The sequence below is a fragment of the Arachis ipaensis genome, chromosome B2, assembly GCF_059453495.1.
Source record: "Arachis ipaensis isolate K30076 ecotype BB chromosome B2, ASM5945349v1, whole genome shotgun sequence".
Lineage (NCBI taxonomy): Eukaryota > Viridiplantae > Streptophyta > Magnoliopsida > Fabales > Fabaceae > Arachis > Arachis ipaensis.
The window spans coordinates 36282726-36305864 of record NC_142437.1 but is presented as its reverse complement, the minus strand read 5'-3'; the positions used below and the strand labels follow the sequence as shown (position 1 = coordinate 36305864).

Sequence of the window (23139 nt, the reverse complement as noted above, 5' to 3'; positions counted from 1 at the left end):
CCAATCGACGCATCAACGCACCATGCGCGTCTGCATCGATCACCGAATTCTATTTTCTGGTACTTTTTCCCGAGAGTTGGGCCAGAGTTGTGCCGAACCTATGCTGAGGGCACAACTTCTATGCACGCGCGTGCGCACCTGGTGCTTGCGCGCACACCCACATTTCGCGACTTCGTGCCCACGCGCACCGTGCGCGTCCGCGCCCTTACTAATTTTTGCCCATGAACGCGCACACGTGCATGGCGCGCGCGCGTCGGTTCCGCGAACCAATTGAATTAGAGTGTGCCTTCCTCCTTCATTTTTCTTCCTTTCTTCTTACCACCACTATTCTTCTTCACTTCTACCTTCCTCTACCATCTCTACCACCTCTTCTCCGCTACCACCGGCGGCAACTATCACCTCCGGCGATCCCACACCCCCCTTTTCCCTCTTCTTTCTCTCACTCTTCCCTATCTTTTCTCCCACCTCCATACCCCATTTTTGTCCCTCCTCCTCTCAAGGTACTTCTCTTTCTATTTTTTTTTTTAGTTTTCTTTGTTTCTTTTTTTCTCCTTTCCTTAGTTACATTCCCTAACTCTTCCTCTTAGTAATTTCATTCATGTTTTCTTTGTTTGTTGCATTTTCCTTCCTTCTTTCTTTTCATTCTATTATGGGTGTTCCAAGTGGAGTTTACTCTTGCTTTGATGAGCTTATTTGATTTACTTGCTTTCTTTGCAATTTGTGGTATGATATGATGATTGATGATGCTTTATGAGATGTCACATTGTTACTCTTCTCTCAATTTTTGTCAAAAAAAGGGATGCACGCCAAGTGTTTGATAAAAACCCACATGACTTCTTAGAGTTGTTTTAACTTAGTGTTTTCTATCTTAGTATTCTTTCCCATTCACTTGTGTGTTCATATGTGCATTGAGCTTACTATATTTCTTGTTTCATTTCTCCATGCCCGTCCCCTATTTTTTACTTCTTGTCATTGATGTTAAGAGTGTGTGCTTCTCAAGCGGCTTGTTTGCATGCCTATACCACTAACGCATCACTTGCTAGTGATTAGCCAAAATTTTCATTATGGACTTAGTCTCATGTTGCAGCTGTCATGTGTCTAAGCTCCTTATCTTTTATGCCTTATCACTAGCATGCTTATTCTTTCTTGATGCCTCTTTAAGCTTAACTTCACCACTTCTCTTTCTTTTCTAGGATGGTGATCAAAAGGGACAATGGAAAGGCACCCAAGAAGGCACCTTCACGGTCTACTAGCAAAGCACAACAAGGACCTAAAGCCAAGACCCTCTCTAATAAGACAAGGAGCGTTGCTAACATTGATATTTTGGAAAAGGACAATCCGGTGAGGGATCCGAACAAGTTCCCCAACCGCTATTGCGAACTTGTCTACCCCTTGATCAAACCAAGGAACTATCATGCAGAGCCCCTTCTAGCCCCTCCGGCTCATGTCATACCACTCATCATGCCCCGCATCGAACGGCGGCAATGGGAGTTCCTATTGAGGAAGCCAAGAGAGGCCAACTTGTCTTGGGTGGTTGAATTCTACACTAACTACCACTCCCCCTCCCTTGCATCGGTATTTGTGCGCCAAAGGCAAGTTCCTGTTACAGAGGAGGCTATTCAAAGTGTGCTTAAGACCGGACCATTAGCGGAAGGGATTGATGCTTATCAAGAGATTTTGTCAGCGAGGTGCCAACGTGCGTTTGATTGGGATGCTATCCTCAAGGTCATTGCTATACCCGAATCATTCTGGATTCGAGGAAGGATGAGACCCCGGCCCAAGGACATCACCGCATATTTTCTCACTAGAGAAGCTCAAGCATGGGCCCAAATTCTAGCTCACTATGTGCTCCCAAGCACCCATGGCTCATCTATCACTGCCGAGTTAGCCTTGTTGGTTTGGTGTGTCCTCACCGAGAGACCGGTGCATATTCCCCGTCTCATTCACCAATCCATGGGCTGCATCCATGCTAAGGGGAATCTACCCTTTCCCGCTCTAGTGACCGACTTGGTCGCCGTAGCCGGTGTTCCCCGAGAGACCAAGGATAGAAGGGCCATGATCCCGGCGGATGAAGATGTTGTTCCAAACAGGAGATACATTTACCCTCCGGTGGACACCGAAGAGCCACACTTATCCGTCCCCATGAGCATCCCCTCTACCTCATCCGCACCACCAAAGTCATCCATGCAACGCATAGAGGAACTCCACAAGAAGCTTGACCTTTATAAGGGACGTAACCAACGCCGTTATGCTTTTGTCAAGAAGCTTCTAGGTTGCCTAGCCCCACCTTGGAAGAACCAGAAATTTCGATGTCCACCGATACCAATAATGAGGAAAGCGATAATGAAGAAGTGGATGGACACTCGGAAGCCGATCAACTACTACGTCTCACTCAAGGCACGGAGGACCGTGACAACTTCTAAGTGTGGGGAGGTCGGTCGACCGACCGGTCTTCATAGGTAACACCCGAATAAATTCCTTGAATCTCTTTTGCTAATTAACATAGATTTCATGTTAGGTTTTTCACTTCTTTTTGGCATCCTTTGCATGTTAACATCTCTTAATAAACCCACTTGGTTAGAGCAATGACTTCTCTCCTAAGAAAACTAGAATTTTAGGGTGACCCTACCAATTTTGAAATTTGAAAATTTGAAAATCTTTTGATGCTTAGCTTGTTTGGAGGATATATTTTGGAACATGGAAATGGATTTTGAGCTAAGAACACAAGCAAGCGAGTTTTGAGCCTAATGGTGTGGTTACATCTTATAACCACTTATTTTCCCTTCTTGTGTGCAATTGTTCTCCTCCTACGATTGTGATCTTTGATTTGTTTAATTCTATATGTTCATTATTCCTTGTACTCATGCATTTATATGATTGAGGCCATCGTTTCAATTAACTCACTTACCCAAATAGCCTTACCTCTTATCTTCCTTTGTTAGCCAAATTTGAGCCTACGTTTAACCCACTTTGTTCTTAATTTAGCACATTACAAGCCTTAAAGCGGAAAAACAATAAAAGTCCTTAATTTGGATCTTTGATTAGCTTAGGCTAGTGTGTGTAACATTCAAGTGTGGGAAATTTTGGGACATTGGTTGAGAAAAAAGGGTAATTTTGTATTTTTGTTGTAAATATTGGGAATTGGTACATGCTCATGTATTGATTAAATGTGTAGACCTTATGCATTGATGTTCTCGTATATAGTTTGAAAAAAAAATGAAAACAATGATGAGAAAAACAAAAGAAAAGAAAAAAAAAGAAAAGAAAAAAAATAGAAAAGCAAGAAAAGAAAAAAAAAAGAAAGAAATAAAAAGGGGACAAAATGCCCCAAAGTAAAGTTCAATAAAGATCAATGCATATGAGTTGTGAAATGAAAAGAAAATGCATGAGTATGTTAAAAAGTGAAAGAATGGGTAGTTAGGTTAGCTTTAATATTGTATAAGATGTCATAGGTTAGGTGAGAAAGTTTAAACTCATCAAAAATTCAAATTTCAAGCTCACTTAACCAAATATGCATCCTTACCTTGACCCTAGCCCCATTACAACCTAAAGAAAAGACCCCATGATACTTGTATGCATGCATGGAATATATGTTGATTGTTAGAAGAAAAACAAATTTTGGAAAAACATGAAGTAGGGGAGGATTGAGTGATCAACCCTATACACCGAGCGAATAGAGTGCAAATACTTCCGGTGAGGGGTTCGAAGCTCAACTCCTTGTTCCTGGCTCTCGCGAGCGTTCTTCATACAAGTTATGCATATTTCACTTTGACGACTAGAATTGGTAGAGTTCATACATTGCCCATCATCTTGCCCTATGTGCATATACATATGTGTATTCTAGGAAGATTGAATTGCTCTGGGCCAAATAGATAGTAGCATACACCATAGTGCATTCATGTAGGTAGATTGCATCACATGAGCCCTACGCCCTTGTAGTCCTTTGATCTTTTTCTTTCCCTTAACATGAGGACATGCTATACTTTAAGTGTGGGGAAGTTGATAAACCCCATTTTTAGGGTTTATTATGCATAGAATCTAAGGGTTTTATCAATGATCTTCCACACTTATTCATATAAAACTGCATGATTTCGTGTCTCTTTCCCATTTTACCTCATAGATGAAAATATGCTTCTTTTGCATCAAAATTGAGATATTGTGATCCTCCTCTATTACCATTAGATGCCTTGATTCGTTTGTTAAGTGATTTCAGAAGTTATAAGGCAAAAATGGCCAAGAGGAATGAAGGAAGCATGCATTAATGGAAGGAGCATGAAATAAATTAAAGAATTGAAGTTTGGACATGCACGCACATGCGCACCGTGCGCGTACGCATGGATGTGCTCATCCAGAGCCAGCGCAGTGGAGCCGAGTGAGGAGCCGGCGTGCTTATATGGCTAGGCCATATTCCTTATGACGCTCGCGCGCACCTTATGCCTGCGCGCAGATCGCAAAAGACCCCAGGGACGCATACGCGTGCAGTGCGCGTACGCGTCAATGTGCGCACATGATTTTTTAAATAAAACACGTTCCCAGCGATTTCAAGGGGTTCCCAGGCCCTGTTTTGGAGCAGATTATTGGAGGAAAAGCTTAAGAAGGCCAAGGATTAGGAGTGTTAGGACAATTAGTCATTTTTCTAGATATTTTTAGAGAGTTAGTTACATTTTATTTTTAGAGAGAGAAACTCCAACTTCTCTCTAGGTTTTCACCTCCTCCATTACAAGTTTCCTTTGAATTCTTGGTGAGATCTATTGCTAATTGACTTTTTGTTTTGCTACAAGTGTAGATCTACTCTTCTTCTACTCTTAATTGATGTTCTTTTGGTTCAATTTCTTAGATCTAGATTTGGTTCACTTTGTTACTTTGAATGTGGATTAATGAATTGTGCAATTTCATTCAATTCCTTAATTGTTGATAATTGTTTGGATTAGATAGTTTTAATTCAATTCTCTTCTTTCAATTGCATCATATTTTCTATAATTGCCTACCAAATGTTTGTGATAATGACAACCTTAGGTATGGAGTAGATTTCTCTCACTTGGTTTAGGGGTTGAGTTATTGGAGATACTTGAATAGTGGATATCAATTGTAGATTATTAATTGAGAATTGCTAATTGACTTGGAGTGCACTAAAGCTAGACTTCCCTAGGGTGAGATTAGGACTTGTGACTCAAGTTAGTTACTCTCACTTGACTTTCCTCCATTGTTAGGGGGTTAACTAAGTGAAGCAAAAATCAATTCTTATCATAATTGAAGGAAACTATAATGATGGAACTTCCAATGCTTACCCTTAGCCAAGGCTTTTATCTCAATTAATTGTTATTTGCTTTGCTAGCTTTAATTCTTGCACCAATTCTCAAAACCATAAAAGCTTTTCTAATCAATGATGCACATTCTAAAGCAATTCCTAGGGAGAATGACCCAGGAGCAATACTCTTGGTCATAGATTTTAGAATTGTTTGATGCAGTATTCGCGTGTTGGTTAGACTATACTCACGATCAGATTCATTACTAGTTTCTAACCAGCATAAGAATATTTCCGTTCATCAAAGGGTTGTCTTGAGACAAAACACTTAGAGTCGTGGTCAAGAAAGCAAAAAAAAAAAAAAAGAAAACAACCCTTACTACTTCAAGGTGACAATCAATAGAAAGGATTCCTAAAGCCTATACCTGAAAGAACCCTCAAGGATCCAAGAGCTTTTCATGACATTAAAATATTCATACATGTGTTGAACACTTAGTTTTACTCTTAGTTGTATTGCAATCATTCAAAGCCAAGGCCTTAAGTTATAAAGGCTTACTCACATTGATTTGCTTGGGACAAGCAAAGCTTAAGTTTGGTGTTGTGATGACTTGCATCATCTACCCTTCTTTCTTGCATAAAGAAGACCATAAAAGAGCATAAATCTCATTTTATCAGTAAAATTCATGCATTATTTGATGAATATTATGGTACATTACTTTGAAATGAGTTGTGCTGAATTTTAGGTGAAAAAGGCATAAAAAAATGGGTAGAAGACAAACAAGAAGCTGGGCGTGTGAAACTGGCGTGCCACTTGGAGCAAACGCCACAAAAATGCACTGGCATGGCATGCCAAGAGCTAGGCGTGGCATGCCAGTACTAAATTCCAGAAGGGAAGTCCAAGCATGCATGTGAGCGTGGCACGCCAGAGACTGGACGTGGCACGCTAGTTCAAAGTTCCAGAGAGCAACAATGGAGGACACAAAAGGGGTGTGGCACGCCAGGTTGGGCGTGGCATGCCTAATCCATCAACTACTATGGGCGTGCCATTTGAGCAAAGGGGCGTGGCACGCCAACCCACCATTCCAAGAAGAACCCCCACCTATGGCGTGCCACTTGGTATTGAAGGCGTGGCACGCCAGCTCCAAGAAGTCACTTGGGCGTGCCACTTGAGAACCCAGGCGTGGCACGCCAAGCTTGAAGACTTCACAAATCCATGGGCGTGCCACTTGAACAGCATGGCGTGGCACGCTGGTACAATAATCCAGAGAAGGGGCTGAAGGTAATTGAAGACTGGGTGTGCCACTTGAAGTCGAAGGCATGGCACGCCAACCTCTCAACCTCACTTAGGCATGCCACTTGAGCAACCAGGCGTGGCATGCCAATGCACAAAGATAACAAAAGCAAGGACTGGGCGTGCCACTTGGTATCGAAGGCGTGGCATGCCAACCCAAGTATGTCACTATGGCGTGCCACTTGAAGGCTGAGGCGTGGCACGCCAACTACTGGAACCAAGACAAGATCATGGGCGTGGCATGCCAGACTTTAGGTGTGGCACGCTGGTATAAGTTTCCAGAGAAGATGAAGGAGGGCAATTACATGGGGCATGCCACTTGGTGTCGAAGGCGTGGCACGCCAATTACTATTCTCCACTTAGGCATGCCACTAGAATCCCAGGTGTGGCACGCCAGTGCCATTCAGAGAGCAAAGAAGCATTGGGGTGTGCCACTTGAGTTCATGGCGTGGCACGCCAAACAGAGGAACCACTCACTCACATGGCGTGCCACTGATGAGCGGATAATTTATACGCTTTTTGGCATTGTTTTTAGCATTTTTTAGTAGAATCTAGTCACTTTTAGGGATGTTTTCATTAGTTTTTATGTTAAATTCACATTTCTGGACTTTACTATGAGTTTGTGTGTTTTTCTATGATTTCAGGTATTTTCTGGCTGAAATTGAGGGACTTGAGCAAAAATCAGATTCAGAGGTAGAAGAAGGACTGCTGATGCTGTTGGATTCTGACCTCCCTGCACTCAAAATGGATTTTTTGGAGCTACAGAACTCAAAATGGCGGGCTTCCAATTGCGTTGGAAAGTAGACATCCAAGGCTTTCTAGAAATATATAATAGTCCATACTTTGGCCGAGTTTAGACGACCTAAAAGGGCGTTGAACGCTAGTTCTACGCTACTGTCTGGAGTTAAACGCCAGAAACACGTTACAAACCAGAGTTGAACGCCAGAAATACGTTACAACCTGGCGTTCAACTCCAGAAAGAGCCTCTGCACGTGTAACATTCAAGCTCAGCCCAAGCACACACCAAGTGGGCCCCGGAAGTGGATTTATGCATCAATTACTTACTTCTGTAAACCCTAGTAGCTAGTTTATATAAATAGAACTTTTTACTATTTTATTAGACATCTTTTGAATCATCTTTTGATCATTTTTAGATCTCTAGACCTCCATGGGAGGCTGGCCACTCGGCCATGCTTACCCTATATTCACTTACGTATTTTCAACGGTAGAGTTTCTACACTCCATAGATTAAGGTGTGGAGCTCTACTGTTCCTCAAAGATTAATGCAAAGTACTACTGTTTTTCTATTCTGCTCAACTTATTCCGCTTCTAAGATATTCATTCGTACTTCAACATGAATGTGATGAACGTGACAATCATCATCATTCCCCCACGAACGCGTGCCTGACAACCACTTCCATTCTACCTTAGATTGAATGAGTATCTCTTGGATCTCTTAATCGGAATCTTCGTGGTATAAGCTAGATTGATGGCGGCATTCATGAGAATCCGGAAAGTCTAAACCTTGTCTGTGGTATTCCGAGTAGGATTCTGGGATTGAATGACTGTGACGAACTTCAAACTCGCGAGTGTTGGGCGTAATGATAGACGCAAAAGGAGGGTGAATCCTATTCTAGTATGATCGAGAACCTCAGATGATTAGCCGTGCTGTGACAGAGCATTTGGACCATTTTCACAAGAGGATGGGATGCAGCCATTGACAACGGTGATGCCTCTAGATGATTAGCCATGCAGTGACAGCGCATCGGACCATTTTCCAGAGAGGATCAAAAGTAGCCATTGCCAATGGTGATGTCCTTACATAAAGCCAGCCATGGTAAAGAGTATGATTGATTGGATGAAGATAGCAGGAAAGCAGAGGTTCCGAGGAACGAATGCATCTCTATACCTTTATCTGAAATTCTCACCAGTGATATACATAAGTATTTCTATCTTTATTTTCTGTTTATTTATTATATATTTTCGAAAACTCCATAACCATTTGATATCTGCCTAACTGAGATTTACAAGATGACCATAGCTTGCTTCATACCAACAATCTCCGTGGGATCGACCCTTACTCACGCAAGGTTTTGTTACTTGGACGACCCAGTGCACTTGCTGGTTTGTTGTATCGAAGTTGTGAATGAAAAACAATTTATTAAGACGTGCGTACAAAGTTTTTGGCGCCGTTGCCTGAGATCACAATTTCGTGCACCAAGTTTTTGGCGCCGTTGCCGGGAATCACAATTTCGTGCACCAAGTTTTTGGCGCTGTTGCCGGGGATTGTTCGAGTTTGGACAACTGACGGTTCATCGTGTTGCTCAGATTAGGTAATTTTCTTTTCGTTTTCTTTTCAAAAAAAAATTTCAAAAATTTCTCCTTTGTTTTCGAAAAAAAAATCTTTTCAAAAATTTCTCATCTGTTTTCGAAAATTATTTTAGAATTTTAAGAATGAATTCTAGAGTTTCATGAAAAATGTTGGAGCCTGGCTAGCTGTAAAGCCATGTTTAATTCCTTTGGATAGAGGCTTCCAACCATCAGCATAGAGGCAAGTTAATTGGAATGTCAGATGTGGCATGTCTGAGTTACATACTAAAGCTTGGCTGGCTATTAAGCCATGCCTAACCCTCAGATTGGAGCTTTAGATTAAAGAACACAAGATTCCTGGAATTCATATTAAAAATTTTAGAATCCTTATTTTTTCTTTTTCAATATAATTTTCGAAAAAAAAAAAACCAAAAAAATTAGAAAATCATAAAAATCAAAAATATTTTGTGTTTCTTGTTTGAGTCTTGAGTCAACTTCAAGTCCGGTGTCAATTGCATACTCATCTTGCATTTTTTGAAAATTGCATTCATGCATTGCATTCATCATGATCTTCAAGTTGTTCTTGGTAAGTCTTCTTGTTTGATCTTGATGTTTTCTTGTTTTGTGTCCTTTCTTGTTTTTCATATGCATTCTTGAATTCTTAGTGCCTAAGCATTAAAGATTTCTAAGTTTGGTGTCATGCATGCTTTCTTTGCATTAAAAATTTTTCAAAAATATGTTCTTGATGTTCATCTTGACCTTCAAAGTGTTCTTGGTGTTCATCTTGACATTCATAGTGTTCTTGCATGCATTCCTTGTTTTGATCCAAAAAGAAAAGAGAAAAACATAAAAATGATGTTTTAATTTTTCTCTTTCATCATTAAAAATTCAAAAATCAAAAAAATATCTTCCCCTTTTTCTCTCTTAAAATTTCGAAAATTAGATTTGACTTTTTCAAAAATTTTTAAAATCTAGTTGTTTCTTATGAGTCAAATCAAATTTTTAATTTAAAAATCTTATCTTTTTCAAAATCTTTTTCAAAAATCAAATATTTTTCATTTTTCTTATTTTCGAAAATTTAAAAGTATTTTTCAAAAATCTTTTTCTTAATTTTATATCATAATTTTCGAAAATAACATCATCAATTAATGTTTTGATTAAAAAATTTCAAGTTTGTTACTTACTTGTTAAGAAAGATTCAAACTTTAAATTCTAGAATCATATTTTGTGATTTCTTGTGAATCAAGTCATTAATTGTGATTTTAAAAATCAAATCTTTTTCAAAACTAATTTCAATCAAATCTTTTCAAAAATATCTTTTTATCTTATCTTTTTCAAAATCATATCTTTTTCAAAAATTTGATTTTAAAATATCTTTTCTAACTTCTTATCTTCTTATCTTTTCAAAAATGATTTTCAAATTTGTTTCAATTAACTAACTAACTTTTTGTTTGTTTCTTATCTTTTTCAAAACTACCTAACTAACTCTCTCTCTCTAATTTTTGAAAATATCTTCCCTCTTTTTTAAAATTTCTTTTTAATTAACTAATTATTTTAATTTTTTATTTTAATTTTCGAAAATTACCAACCTTTTTCAAAAACTATTTTCGAAAATCACTAACTCTTTTTCAAAAATAATTTTTGAAAATTACATTACATTCTTTTCTTCTTCTTTTCTTCTACTCACATAAGGGAACCTCTATACTGTGGTAAAAAGGATCCCTATTATTATTTTTCTGTGCCCTCTTCTTTGTCATATGAGTAGGAGCAAGGACAAGAACATTCTTGTTGAAGCAGATCCAGAACCTGAAAGGACTCTGAAGAGGAAACTAAGAGAAGCTAAATTACAACAATCCAGCAAGCACCTTTCAGAAATTTTCGAACAGGAAGAGGAGATGGCAGCCGAAAATAATAATAATGCAAGGAGGATGCTTGGTGACTTTACTGCACCTAATTCCAATTTATATGGAAGAAGCATCTCCATCCCCACCATTGGAGCAAACAATTTTGAGCTGAAACCTCAATTAGTTTCTCTGATGCAGCAGAACTGCAAGTTTCATGGACTTCCATCTGAAGATCCTTTTCAGTTCTTAAGTGAATTTTTGCAGATCTGTGATACTGTTAAGACTAATGGAGTAGATCCTGAAGTCTACAGGCTCATGCTTTTCCCTTTTGCTGTAAGAGACAGAGCTAGAGTGTGGTTGGACTCTCAACCCAAAGATAGCCTGAACTCTTGGGATAAGCTGGTCACGGCTTTCTTAGCCAAGTTCTTTCCTCCTCAAAAGCTGAGCAAGCTTAGAGTGGATGTTCAAACCTTCAGACAGAAAGAAGGTGAATCCCTCTATGAAGCTTGGGAGAGATACAAGCAACTGACCAAAAAGTATCCTTCTGACATGCTTTCAGAATGGACCATCCTGGATATATTCTATGATGGTATGTCTGAATTAGCTAAAATGTCATTGGACACTTCTGCAGGTGGATCCATTCACCTAAAGAAAACGCCTGCAGAAGCTCAAGAATTCATTGACATGGTTGCTAATAACCAGTTCATGTACACTTCTGAAAGGAATCCTGTGAATAATGGGACGCCTATGAAGAAGGGAGTTCTTGAAATTGATACTCTGAATGCTATATTAGCTCAGAATAAAATATTGACTCAGCAAGTCAATATGATTTCTCAGAGTCTGAATGGAATGCAAGCTGCATCCAACAGTACTCAAGAGGCATCTTCTAAAGAAGAAGCTTATGACCCTGAGAACCCTGCAATAGCAGAGGTAAATTATATGGGTGAACCTTATGGAAACACCTATAATCCCTCATGGAGAAATCACCCAAATCTCTCATGGAAGGATCAAAAGCCTCAACAAGGCTTTAATAATGGTGGAAGAAATAGGTTTAACAATAGTAAACCTTTTCCATCATCTTCTCAGCAATAAACAGAGAACTCTGAACAAAATACCTCTAATTTAGCAAACTTAGTCTCTGATCTGTCCAAGGCCACTGTAAGTTTCATGAATGAAACAAGGTCTTCCATTAGAAATTTGGAAGCACAAGTGGGCCAGCTGAGTAAAAGGATCACTGAAATCCCTCCTAGTACTCTCCCAAGCAATACAGAAGAAAATCCAAAAGGAGAGTGCAAGGCCATTGACATAGTCAACACGGCCGAACCTAGAGAGGAAGGGGAGGACGTGAATCCCAAGGAGGAAGACCTCCTGGGACGTCCAGTGATCAATAAGGACTTTCCCTCTGAGGAACCAAAGGAATCTGAGACTCATCTAGAGACCATAGAGATTCCATTAAACCTCCTTACGCCCTTCATGAGCTCTGATGAGTATTCTTCTTCTGAAGAGAATGAGGATGTTACTGAAGAGCAAGTTGCCAAGTTCCTTGGTGCAATCATGAAGCTGAATGCCAATTTATTTGGTATTGAGACTTGGGAAGATGAACCTCCCTTGTTCACTAATGAGCTGAGTGATCTGGATCAACTAACATTGCCTCAGAAGAAACAGAATCCTAGAAAGTTCTTAATACCTTGTACCATAGGCACCATGACCTTTGAGAAGGCTCTATGTTACCTTGGGTCAGGAATAAACCTCATGGCCCTCTCTGTAATAGAGAAACTGGGAATCTTTGGGGTGCAAGCTGCCAGAATCTCATTAGAGATGGCAGAAAATTCCAGAAAATAGGCTTATGGACAAGTAGAGGACGTGTTAGTAAAGGTTGAAGGCCTTTACATCCCTGCTGATTTCATAGTCCTAGATACTAGAAAGGATGAGGATGAATCCATCATCCTTGGAAGACCTTTCCTAGCCACAGCAAGAGCTGTGATTGATGTTGATAGAGGCGAACTAGTCCTTCAATTGAACGAGGACTCCCTTGTGTTAAAAACTCAAGGTCATCCTTCTGTAATCATAGAAAAGAGGCACAGCAAGCTTCTCTCAAAACAGAGTCAACCAGAGCCCCCACATTCAAACTCTAAGTTTGGTGTTGGGAGGCCACAACCAAACTCTAAGTTTGGTGTTGAATGATGACAAGTCATCTTAGCCTAGTTTCACTAGCCTTTTTCTTTTGTTTTCAATTGATTTTATGCACTTTCTTAAGCCATAAGCAAGCCAATTGGGTAGATTTCCATGTTTCCTTTGATTCAATCAACCATGGATGAATTCATGCACTTTCATGAGATTTTATGCTATAATTGTCATATATTATGAAAGAAACACAATCTTATGATTTGGGGCATAGCTTTGATTGTTTTGATTGATTGATGATAGGTGAAAAGAGTTTTGAAGAAGGTTGAAGAAAGAAGGAATGGCTAGGAGCAAGAGAGAACAAAAAGTTTGAGCCAAAGTTTGCCTCAAACTTTAGCTCAAACTTTTAAAAGAGTTGAAAACATACCAGAGGAAAAAAAGCTTGAGCCAAAGTTCACCTCAAACTTTAGCTCAAACTTTTGGAAGAATTGAAAACACTCCAGAGGAAAAAAAAGCTTGAGCAAAAGTTTGCCTCAAACTTTAGCTCAAACTTTTGGGAGAAAAGCTTGAGCCAACGTTTGCCTCAAACTTTTTGGCAAACGTTGGCATCACAAAACCAACACCCTGGAGGGGAAAAGCTTGCGCCAACGTTTGCCTCAAGCTTTTTGGCAAACGTTGGCGCCACACACATTTACAAGGGGGCCAACGTTTGAGCAAAAGTTTGACCTCAAACTTTGGCTCAAACGTTGGTAGCAGCAAGCTTAAGCCATCTGGTATAAAAAGTTTGAGTAAAAGTTTGCCTCAAACTTTTACTCAAACTTTTACTCAAACTTTTATGATTTCAACCCGGTTCACAATGGATCTTTCTCCAACTCCAAGAGCAATCAACCAAGGCCTTTATCAACCCAATTCCATCAAGAACAAAGGCCCAATTCAAGGCTTGAAGACCATTTGAAGAAAGTGTATAAATAGCTTAGGATTTAAGTTTTCAGGAGAGTTTTTTTCCTTTGGGGAGCTTTCCTGGGAGTTTGGCTGAGTAGTTTTGGAAAGCTTTTGGTTTTGAATTGTTTTGAGCTTTTGAGTTTCGAAGAGGAGAATTGAATTCTCTTCCTCTTAGTTTTCTTGTTTTCAATTTCAATTACACTTGTCTTGAGTCTTAGGTGTTGAGAATTGGGGAAATTCTGTCTCAATCTCACCTTGAGATCTCTTTCTGTTTCTTTTACTGCATCATTGGAGAATTGAGATTTACATTCAAGCTTTCTTCTGTTTTGATCTTTAATTTCTTGCAATTGAATTCTACACTTGGATCTAGGTAGGCATTGAGATCTAGACTCGGTTATCTAGTCTCTTGGGTCCTGAGATCTGGAGTTTGCATTTTAAATTCTTTGTTTAAAGCTTTTCAAGTTCATTTACATTTCCGTTTGAGATCCGGTTCAATTCAAGTCACTTTCTACTTATCTGATTAATGCAATTTACTTTTCCTTGTTTAATTTCTGCAAATCCACTTCCCAATTCCCTTTATAATTCAAGCCATTTACATTTCTTGCACTTTAAGATTCTACAATTTACATTTCTTGCAATCTAAGTTTCTGTAATTTACATTACTTGTTCTTTAAGATTCAGCTTATTTACTTTCTTTGCTCTTTAATTTTCTGCAATCTACCCTTCTCCCTTTACATTTCAAGCAATTTAGTTTCTACAAGCACAAATCACCCAACCAATACTTGATTCGCTTGACTAAATCAACCACTAAACTAAAATTGCTCAATCCTTCAATCCCTGTGGGATCGACCTCACTCCCGTGAGTTTTATTACTTGATGCGACCCGGTGCACTTGCCGGTTAGATTTGTGTGTTTGGAATTCATTTTCCGAAAATACAGATCATTGAACTCCCATATCCAAAATCTATGTTTGGTGTTGGGGAGTCTCAACAATGCTCTGAACATCTGTGAGGCTCCATGAGAGCCCACTGTCAAGCTATTGACATTAAAGAAGCGCTTGTTGGGAGGCAACCCAATTTTTATTTATCTAATTTTATTTTTCTTGTTCTTTCATGTTTTATTAGGTTCATGATCATGTGGAGTCACGAAAAAAATTGAAAAATTAAAAAACAGAATAAAAAACAGCAGAAAAAAAATCACACCCTAGAGGAAGACCTTACTGGCGTTTAAACGCCAGTAAGAAGCATCTGGCTGGTGTTCAACGCCAGAACAGAGCATGGTTCTGGCGCTGAACGCCCAAAATGGGCAGCATCTGAGCGTTTGAATGCCAGAATTGCACCCTGGAGAAGAGCTGGCGCTGAACGCCCAGAACAAGCATGGTTCTGGCGTTCAACGCCAGAAATGGGCAACAAATGGGCGTTCAACGCCCAGAACAAGCACCAATCTGGCGCTGAACGCCCAGAGTTGTGTGCAAGGGTATATTGCATGCCTAATTTAGTGCAAGGTTGTAAATCCTTGAACACCTCATGATCTGTGGACCCTATAGGATCACCTCAGGATCTGTGGACCTTACAGGATCCCCACCTACCTCACCCTCTCTCTCTCCATTCATGGTCATCCCTTCTGTTTTCCTTTTACCACTCACATCCATACACCCACCTACCTTCAAAATTCAACATCTCTTTCCCACCCAATCCCACCCATATGGCAGAATACACACATCCCTCCATCTCCTCCATATCTTCTTCTTCTATTCTTTCTTCTTTTGCTCGAGGGCGAGCAACATTCTAAGTTTGGTGTGGTAAAAGCATAGCTTTTTTTGTTTTTCCATAACCATTAATGGCACTTAAGGCCAGAGAAACCTCAAGAAAGAGGAAAGGGAAGACAATTGCTTCCACCTCTGAGCCATGGGAGATGGAAAGATTCATCTCACAAGCCCATCACTAAGAAAAGGATGGAGCAAACAAGAGATCCCATTCATGGAGCTCAAGAGACGCATGAAGCTCATCACCATGAGATCCCGGAGATGCCTCAAATGCATTTTCCTCCACAAAACTATTGGGAGCAAATCAACACCTCCCTAGGAGAATTAAGTTCCAACATGGGAAAATTAAGGGTGGAACATCAAGAGCACTCCATCATCCTTCATGAAATTAGAAAAGATCAAAAAGCAATGAGGGAAGAGCAACAAAGACAATGAAGAGACATAGAAGAGCTCAAGGACATCATTGGTCCCTCAAAAAGGAAACGCCACCATCACTAAGGTGAACTCATTCCTTGTTCTTAAATTCTCTGTTTTTCGTTTCCTTTATGTTAAGTGCTTATCTATGTTTGTGTCTTCATTACATGATCATTAGTATTTAGTAACTATGCCTTAAAGTTATGAAAGTCCTATGAATCCATCACCTCTCTTAAATGAAAAATGTTTTAATTCAAAAGAACAAGAAGTACATGAGTTTCGAATTTATCCTTGAACTTAGTTTAATTATATTGATGTGGTGACAATGCTTCTTTTTTCTAAATGAATGCTTGAACAGTGCATATGTCTTTTGAAGTTGTTGTTTAAGAATGTTAAATATGTTGGCTCTTGAAAGAATGATGACAAGGAGACATGTTATTTGATAATCTAAAAAATCATAAAAATGATTCTTGAAGCAAGAAAAAGCAGCAAAGAACAAAGCTTGCAGAAAAAAAAATTTATAGGCGAAAAAAAAATAATAGAATGAAAAAGAGAAAAAGCAAGCAGAAAAAGCCAAAAGCTTTTAAAACCAAAAGGCAAGAGCAAAAAGCCAATAACCCTTAAAACCAAAAGGCAAGGGTAAATAAAAATGATCCCAAGGCTTTGAGCATCAGTGGATAGGAGGGCCTAAAGGAATAAAATCCTGGCCTAAGCGGCTAAACCAAGCTGTCCCTAACCATGTGCTTGTGGCGTGAAGGTGTCAAGTGAAAACTTGAGACTAAGCGGTTAAAGTCAAGGTCCAAAGCGAAAAAAGAGTGTGCTTAAGAACCCTGGACACCTCTAATTGGGGACTTTAGCAAAGCTGAGTCACAATCTGAAAAGGTTCACCCAGTTATGTGTCTGTGGCATTTATGTATCCGGTGGTAATACTGGAAAACAAAGTGCTTAGGGCCACGGCCAAGACTCATAAAATAGCTGTGTTCAAGAATCATCATACTGAACTAGGAGAATCAATAACACTATCTGAACTCTGAGTTCCTATAGATGACAATCATTCTGAACTTCAATGGATAAAGTGAGATGCCAAAACTATTCAAGAGGCAAAAAAGCTACAAGTCCCGCTCATCTGATTGAAGCCATGTTTCATTGATAGTTTGGAATTTATAGTATATTCTCTTCTTTTTATCCTATTTGATTTTCAGTTGCTTGGGTACAAGCAACAATTTAAGTTTGGTGTTGTGATGAGCAGATAATTTATACGCTTTTTGGCATTGTTTTTAGCATGTTTTTAGTATAATCTAGTCACTTTTAGGGATGTTTTCATTAGTTTTTATGTTAAATTCACATTTCTGGACTTTACTATGAGTTTGTGTGTTTTTCTGTGATTTCAGGTATTTTCTGGATGAAATTGAGGGACTTGAGCAAAAATCAGATTCAGAGGTAGAAGAAGGACTGCTGATGCTGTTGGATTCTGACCTCCCTGCACTCAAAATGGATTTTATGGAGCTACAGAACTCAAAATGGCGCGCTTCCAATTGCGTTGGAAAGTAGACATCCAGGGCTTTCCAACAATATATAATAGTCCATACTTTGGCCGAGTTTAGACGACGTGAAAGGGCGTTGAACGCCAGTTCTACGCTGCTGTCTGGAGTTAAACGCCAGAAACACGTTACAAACCAGAGTTGAATGCCAGAAATACGTTACAACCTGGCGTTCAACTCCAGAAAGAGCCTCTGCACGTGTAACATTCAAGCTCAGCCCAAGCGCACACCAAGTGGGCTCCGGAAGTGGATTTATGCATCAATTACTTACTTCTGTAAACCCTAGTAGCTAGTTTATTATAAATAGAACTTTTTACTATTGTATTAGACATCTTTTGAATCATCTTTTGATTATTTTTAGATCTCTAGACCTCCATGGGAGGCTGGCCACTCAGCCATGCTTACCCTATATTCACTTATGTATTTTCAACGGTAGAGTTTCTACACTCCATAGATTAAGGTGTGGAGCTCTGCTGTTCCTCAAAGTTTAATGCAAAGTACTACTGTTTTTCTATTCAACTCACTTATTCCGCTTCTAAGATATTCATTCGCACTTCAACATGAATGTGATGAATGTGATAATCATCATCATTCCCCTACGAACGCGTGGCTGACAACCACTTCTGCTCTACCTTAGATTGAATGAGTATCTCTTGGATCTCTTAATCGGAATCTTCGTGGTATAAGCTAGATTGATGGCGGCATTCATGAGAATCCGGAAAGTCTAAACCTTGTTTGTGGTATTCCGAGTAGAATTCTGGGATTGAATGACTGTGACGAACTTCAAACTCGCGAGTGCTGGGCGTAGTGACAGACGCAAAAGGAGGGTGAATCCTATTCCAGTATGATCGAGAACCTCAGATGATTAGCCGTGCTGTGACAGAGCATTTGGACCATTTTCACAAGAGGATGGGATGCAGCCATTGACAACGGTGATGCCTCCAGACGATTAGCCATGCAGTGATAGCGCATCGGACCATTTTCCAGAGAGGATCAAAAGTAGCCATTGCCAATGGTGATGTCCTTACATAAAGCCAGCCATGGAAAGGAGTAGGATTGATTAGATGAAGATAGCAGGAAAGCAGAGGTTCCGAGGAACGAATGCATCTCTATACCTTTATCTGAAATTCTCACCAGTGATATACATAAGTATTTCTATCTTTATTTTCTGTTTATTTATTATATATTTTCGAAAACTCCATAACCATTTGATATCCGCCTGACTGAGATTTACAAGATAACCATAGCTTGCTTCATACCAACAATCTCCGTCAGATCGACCCTTACTCACGTAAGGTTTTATTACTTGGACGACCCAGTGCACTTGCTGGTTGTTGTATCGAAGTTGTGAATGAAAAACAATTTATTAAGACGTGTGTACAAAGTTTTTGGCGCCGTTGCCTGAGATCACAATTTCGTGCACCAGCCACGCTAGTGCAACTTTCCAGAGAAGCTTAGCCAAGCATAGAGCAAGGGCGTGGCACGCCAGACCCTGGGCGTGCCACGCTAGTTCAAGTTTCCTGAGGAAGAGAGAAAGTAAAAAAGGCTGGGGCATGCCACTTGAGCTCGAAGGCGTGGCACGCCAAGGTTGTTAGAGAGACGAGCGTGCCACTTGAAGGGCTGGGCGTGGCACACCAAGCTCAAATTAAAGAGCACGTGACATGCCACTAGAGCGCCAGTCACACGCCAGCTGGAGGTCACACTTATTGAGCTTCTTTTCCCTCCAAAATGTAATTTTCCCTTTTCACTTCTGTAATTCTTTTATTTTACTAGGAATAGTATAAATACCCCCCAAGGAGTACTAAAAGGGGGGGGGGTTAAGTAGTAAGTCTTAGATCCACTTTTACACTTCACTTTTGAGTATTTTTGAGCTATGAGTAGCTAACTTCCCTCTCATTGAGAGGGGGAGCTTTGTTGTACTTGATGGATTGATAATAGTGAAATTTTTCTTCTCTTCATCTTCTCTTTGATTTGCTAGAAGGAATTTCGTTCTTAATGCTTAGTGTCAATTATCTTGGAAAAGAGATTGAATGCAATTGGGTTTCATAGGAACCTTGGGAAAGGAAACATGAAACCATGCTTGAAATCCCTTCTCACACTTGAGTAAAATCTGGGTTTTGGTGTTTGGATATGTGACATATAATCCTCCCTCTACTTGGACCTATAATGGTGTGTGGTATAATAAGGGACCAAGCATATCTCTCTTCATGAGCAATTAGACCAAGGAATTAGCTGTTGATCAAGATCTGAGAGATTGAGTCACCAAGGGATTGGGACTCAATCAATCATGATTGCCAAAAGGTTAATGAGTTGCATGATTGAAGAGGATATAAGCAAGATTTGATCCAAAGAGACAACATCTCCTGATCTCAATGAATTTCCCCATTCTTATCTATCCCTTTCTTTATAGCTTAATTTTACATTCAGCAATTCCCCATTCCCATTTACATTCAAGTCATTTATGATTTTGCACTTTACATTCTGTCATTTCTATTTCTGCACTTTATTGCTTTTTGATGAGCGGATAATTTATACGCTTTTTGGTATTGTTTTTTCATAGTTTTCAGTATGATTCAGTTAGTTTTTAGTATATTTTTATTAGTTTTTAATTAAAAATCACATTTCTGAACATTACTATGAGTTTGTGTATTTTTCTGTGATTTCAGGTATTTTCTAGCTGAAATTGAGGGACCTGAGCAAAAATCAGATTCAGAGGTTGAAGAAGGACTGCAGATGCTGTTGGATTCTGACCTCCCTGCACTTAAAGTGAATTTTCTGGAGCTACAGAACTTTAAATGGCGCTCTTCCAATTGCGTTGGAAAGTAGACCTCCAGGGCTTTCCAGCAATATATAATAGTCCATACTTTGCCCGAGTTTAGATGACGCAAACTGGTGTTGAACGCCAGTTCCATGTTGCAGTCTGGCGTTCAGCGCCAGAAACAAGTTGCAAAGTGGAGTTCAACGCCAGAAACACGTTACAAACTGGTGTTCAACTCCAAGAATGACCTCTCCACGTGTAAACTTCAAGCTCAGCCCAAGCACACACCAAGTGGGCCCCAGAAGTAGATTTCTGCATCATTCACTCATTTCTGTAAACCCTAGTAACTAGTTTAGTATAAATAGGACTTTTTACTATTGTATTTACATCTTTAGTTTCATCTTTAGATCACGTTTGGGGGCTGGCCATTCGGTCATGCCTGAACCTTCATCACTTATGTATTTTCAACGGTAGAGTTTCTACACACCATAGAGTAAGGTGTGGAGCTCTGCTGTTCCTCAAAGATTAATGCAAAGTACTACTGTTTTTCTATTCAATTCAACTTATTCTGCTTATAAGATATTCATTTGCACTTCAACATGAATGTGATGATCGTGACACTCATCATCATTCCCTATGAATGTGTTCCTGATAACCACTTTCATTCTACCTTCGATTGAATGAGTATCTCTTGGATTTCTTAATCAGAATCTTCGTGGTATAAGTCAGAACCCATGGATGGCCATTCTTGAGATCCGGAAAGTCTAAACCTTGTCTGTGGTATTCCGAGTAGGATCCGGGAAGGGATGGCTGTGATGAGCTTCAAACTCGCGAGTACTGGGCGTAGTGACAGACGCAAAAGGAGGGTGAATCCTATTCCTGTATGATCGAGAACCTCCAGATGATTAGCCATGCAGTGACAGCGCATCGGACCATTTTCACAGAGAGGATGGGAAGTAGCCATTGACAACGGTGATGCCCTACATACAGCCTACCATAGAAAAGAGTAACGAAAGCAGAGGTTCAGGAGGAACGAAAGCATCTCTATACGCTTATCTGAAATTCTCACCAATGAATTACATAAGTACCACTATCCTATTTATTATTTTATTTATTTTCATCCACTATAATTTCTTAAAACAATTTAATCCGCCTGACTGAGATTTACAAGATGACCATAGCTTGCTTCATACCAACAATCTCCGTGGGATTCGACCCTTACTCACGTAAGGTATTACTTGGACGACCCAGTGCACTTGCTGGTTAGTTGCGCGAAGTTGTGAAGTTCTGTTTGGACCATGGTATTGTGCACACGTTTTTGGAGCCATTGCCAGGGAATCAATTTCGAACAACAATTTCACATCTAGATCACAATTTTGCACCCTACTTTTCTTTATATTCTAGTCATTTACATTTATGTCATTTATAATTTTGCACTTCACAATCTTATTGATCCACTTGACTAATTCATTAATTAATTAAAACTGCTCGAATTTGCCAATCTCTATGGATACGATCCCATTCCACTGTGGGTTATTACTTGACGATAATTTTGGTGCGCTTGCCAAAAGAACTAATTCACCAATTTTTGAATGGGGTGTGAATTGGATTCATCATAGTTGCATTTATATAGATAAGTTGCATTGCATAAGTCTCACCATTTTCCCTTCACTCTTTTGGCTCCCTTGAGCTTAGCATGAGAACATGCTAATGTTTAAGTGTGGGAAGATTTGACAAACCACTATTTTATGATATATTTTGGACTTAACTAAGTGGTTTTTGTCAACTACTCTCACATTTATTCATGTAAATTGCATGTTTTTAAGTTTCCTTCCTAATTTTGTGCTATAATTGAAAACATGGTTTCTAAGCCTTTAAAGCGCTAATTTTTAATCCACTGTTATTATCATTCGATGTCGTGATATATGTGTTAAGTGATTACAGGATTTATAGAGCAAGAATGGCATAGAGGATGAAGAGGAAGCATGCTAAAGTGGAAGGAACACAAGAATTTGAAAATTTGAGAAGCTGAAGGCGACCCACGTGCATGGCTGAAGTGTACGCGTGATCAAGCCATTTTCCAAGCGATGCGTACGCATGACTGATGCATACACGTGACCTTGTGCAAAGCCCACCGACACGTACGCGTGGCTGATGGGTACGCGTGACGAGCGTCACGTGCTGCAATTAAAGGAATACGCTAGGGGAAATTTCTGGGCTGATTTTGGCCCAGTTTCAAGCCCAAAAACAAAGACTAGAGTTTTTGAAACTGAACACACTTTTCACTTTAGCTTAGTTTTTGAGTTTTTTGAATTTTAGTGAGAGAAACTCCCACTTTTCTCTAGGTTTTTTGGCATTCTTAGTTTTTCTTTCCATTGGATCTTGAGAGAAACTGCTTTTATCTTCAATTCTAGTCATTCTCCTTCTAGTTTTCTTCTTTAATTTCTTTAGTACTCTTTTCCATTTGGTTACTTGAATTCATGTTTAGATATTGTTACTCTTGAATTTTATTAATGCATTGAGTCATTTCCATATCTATTGTCATTGCTTGATTTGCTATTGTTGATTATTGCTAGTGGTAATTTAAATTTAGTTATTTTATCATTTTTATCATGTCTTTTACCTTCGCCCACCAAGTGTTTGAGGAAATGTCATCCAAGATCATGGAGTAGATTTCCTTGCTTGGTTGGGGTTGAGTAATTGGAGCCACTTGAATTGTTATACTCAAGTGTTGTTTGGTAAATGAAGATTGCTAATTAGCCTGAAACTCACCAACTCTAGTTCTTCTCTACGAAGTGACTAGCACTTGTGAGCTAAAGTTAATTGTTTCACTTGACTTTCCTTCAATCGTTAGAGGATAACTAAGTAAAAGCGATGAGCTTTTACCATCACACTTGGGAAAGAC

At 39.4% G+C, this 23139-nt stretch overlaps 1 non-coding gene across 1 annotated transcript; it reads right to left on the bottom strand.

Annotated features, from left to right (window-relative positions):
* Window positions 1–11137: 11137 nt before the first annotated feature.
* On the bottom strand, window positions 11138–11245 carry LOC148573596 (small nucleolar RNA R71). The gene has a single exon (XR_015906286.1). It is a non-coding gene; the product is annotated as a small nucleolar RNA R71 (small nucleolar RNA).
* Window positions 11246–23139: the final 11894 nt, after the last annotated feature.